We start from the raw sequence: 3483 nt of genomic DNA, 5'->3' as shown, positions 1-3483 counted from the left end.
CCTGGCAGCGGCCACAGCTGCGGTAGCTGCAGCGGCTGTAGCTTCAGTCAATGCGGCGTACCGCTCCTCAAACGTCTCCATCAGGGTGGTCTTAATAGACCCAAACATCTCCGGGATCTCGGCCCGGATCGCCGCAGCTACCTCCTCGTGAATCATCTGACGAATCTCCTCGTCACTCACACCGCTCGAACTCGCTCCGTGGCGTGGTCTAACCATGATGTCTCTGAAATACAACATAAAACTATCAGAGACTCCATCGAGTATATCCGGACTCGATAACGCAACCCTACTCAGTCTCCGATATCCAGGGATTCTTACTTGGGTCTCCCACTGACCCGGTGTCTTCGGTAGTACGGGCCCAATACTACCGACCACACCGCATCAGCATTCATCCCAAGTCTTCCTCCCCAAACCCCGGATAGTGAGTACTCTACTTCTATTATGCACTATCTACTCATACACTAACAAGCATCTCATATCGGCAAACTTCCCTAGACTAAGGCATCACAAATCAGGCCACTCTAGTCCTATCATGAATACCTGGTCTTCTAGCATGCATAACAATTCATATCATATAATATTGTAAGGTATTTTGGGGATCTTTACCGTTCGGGCGTTGACTGATCGTACACACTGTTTTTTTTTTTGCTTACCACAAAACCATTTACAAAAGTTTATGCCTTTATTTAAAAAGTTTTCTCAAATCCTCGGTTTTAGTTCAGTTACTCCCGAAGGTGCACCCGAATCCCTCAAACCAAGGCTCTGATACCAATTGTAACAACGCAAATTTTCAAACAAATTTTTCATTTCTAAAATAAAGTATTTTAGTTCAAAACAAGGCATAAATAATTTAAGTGTCATGTCAAATACAAATTGTCTAAATCCCAAGACCATAAAAACATCCCCCAGTGTGTATCGATCACGCCGGCGCCTTCCCACGGTCCTCGCTAGTACCTGAAACACATACATAACAACTGTAAGCATAAATGCTTAGTGAGTTCCCCAACATACTACTTACGCACATACGCCTTTCTAGGCCCTGACCTTCCGGTCCATGTGTCTCAGGGGACTTCCGTCCCTGCTGGGTAAACCTTTCGGTCCTACCCACGCCGACCTTCCGGTCCATCACACAACATATTGCCTTCCGGCCCATAACATATCGCCTTCCGGCCCATAACATAATCGCCTTCCGGCCCATGACATACATAGCACATATAACAAATAACTTACCACTTATAGCATACATATCACATATCATATCTGACCTTCTGGTCACACAGTCAAACCCTTCCGGGTACATTATAGTGAGAAGACTCACCTCGTGAATACTGAAAGCTAGCAATTCCTGAAATCTCTCGTGCTCGATCCGCCGAGCTACAAACTCCCTATAACATCATATATCTCTTATTAACACTTTTAACTTCTAAGTTAACTGACCCTAAGAAGTCACACACATAGGTCAACTCTGGTCAACGGTCAACGGTCAACTCGACCGGACTCGGCGAGTGCCATGGCGACTCGGCGAGTCTAGACGTCCTCCAACTCTCTGAGATTCCCTATCTACTCGTCGAGTATCCTCCTTGACCCGACGAGTTACTCCTGGAAGAATCGCGGGGCCACCCCGACTCAACTCGCCGAGTCTGAAGAACAACTCGACGAGTCCCAGTTAATCTTCAAGCTACTCGCCGAGCCTGTTCGTCAAACTCGGCGAGTCCATGCCATGCAACTGCTCAAACTGCATCATAAGGTCAGAACTGCTCCGACCATCCCTAGGTCTGGCCTTCCTAGGCTGATCCATCACGTAAAGTCCTCATTTCAGTGCTCATGATACACCCTATGATTCATAACTTACATTTTGACCTAAGGCATAAGGATTCCAATCCAAAACCTTCATCAATTCCCGAAATGCACAGACATGGGACATTCTGGACCTCCAAAGGTCCCAATACAGGGTTACAATCGATTAGGGGACTAGGGTAACATTCAATCTAATCACAAAAGGGTTCCATAAACCCTAATTCCATAATCACATCAACATAGCAGAGTATACTCGAATTCTTACCTGGATGACCTATTCTCTATGTCCCCAATCCTCAGAATGTGACTCTCTTGCTGTTCCTTTAGCCAATCCCTTCTCTTCCTTGCACAACAACTCTTCTATAATCAACAATGGCCTATGATCCTTGCTCCAGATGCACACAATCGATTTAGGGTTCTTCTCAGAAGGCTAAAATGAACAATGACGGCCAATAAGCCCCTTTTATACGTCCCAAACCTGAACGGTTAGGGTTTTCGCTAAACAGCATAGACTCGCCGAGTCATATCTGGACTCGCCGAGTCCAGTCGCGAACCCGCGACCAAGTCTGCGATCCTACTCGGCGAGTCTAGGCTCCAATTCGCCGAGTCCCCTCTTAATTCACCCCAAAACATAATTTAACAATACCTGAGATTCCTGGGTTAGATCTGATCCCACATCGGCTTGGAAGGAGAACTAAGCATTCCTTATAAGGGGTGTGGATACCTTCCCTATCACAACGCGTTTTAAAGCCGTGAGAGCAGCAGATCCCATAAGAACTCTGCAGTTAAGCGTGCTCGGGCGGGAGTAGTACCAGGATGGGTGACCCCCTAGGAAGTCCTCGTGCCGAGTGGCCCAAAGCGGACAATATTGTGATACGTGACAGAGGGGGATGTTACAAATGGTATCAGAGCTAGGGCACGGGTCGATGTGTTCGACGGGGACGTCGAACCCTATAATGGGGGGTGAAAGTGGGTTAGATCTGATCCCACATCGGCTTGGAAGGAGAACTAAGCATTCCTTATAAGGGGTGTGGCTACCTTCCCTATCACAACGCGTTTTAAAGCCGTGAGAGCAGCAGATCCCATAAGAACTCTGCAGTTAAGCGTGCTCGGGCGGGAGTAGTACCAGGATGGGTGACCCCCTGGGAAGTCCTCGTGCCGAGTGGCCCAAAGCGGACAATATTGTGATACGTGCCAGAGGGGGATGTTACATAATATCATGGATGAGGATCTAATTTCACCTTATTTGGTGTATAGATCAAAAATGGTAAGAACCAAGAGTGGCGTTGGAAACGCGGATGAAAACCGGAATCAACCACCAGTGATTGAGAAAATATATGTCGTAGCTGCTACACCGGAGCCAATAAAAATGGCTGGGGTGCAAGCCATGATTCAGGATATGTTAGCCGAACAAAGGGAAGAAATGCGACAGATGTTACATGAAAATAGGGACGCACCAATCATACCTATTGAGGAACCCAAACTGATTCCCAAACAATCGGAGGAAGGAAACAATAGTTGTGTTGTGAGTCAAGTTGGGACTCAAAGAGAACGAAGGAACGACCCGGAAAGGGGAAACAACAAGGATGGGCGAATGTACAAGAATTTCTTGGGCACCAAGTTGCCAAGTCTTTCTGGGAGACCAAAGCCCGTTGAGATTATGGATTGGATCTACGAAATGGAGAT

At 47.1% G+C, this 3483-nt stretch overlaps 1 pseudogene; it reads left to right on the top strand.

Moving 5' to 3' along the window:
* Positions 1–2846: 2846 nt before the first annotated feature.
* On the top strand, positions 2847–2964 carry LOC145096548 (5S ribosomal RNA; annotated as a pseudogene).
* The last annotated feature ends 519 nt before the right edge of the window (positions 2965–3483 follow it).

Source organism: Lactuca serriola, chromosome 3, assembly GCF_051521515.1.
Source record: "Lactuca serriola cultivar US96UC23 chromosome 3, Lser_US96UC23_V15, whole genome shotgun sequence".
Lineage (NCBI taxonomy): Eukaryota > Viridiplantae > Streptophyta > Magnoliopsida > Asterales > Asteraceae > Lactuca > Lactuca serriola.
Note: the sequence above shows the minus strand (reverse complement) of the source record. Positions and strands in the feature narration are given on the sequence as shown.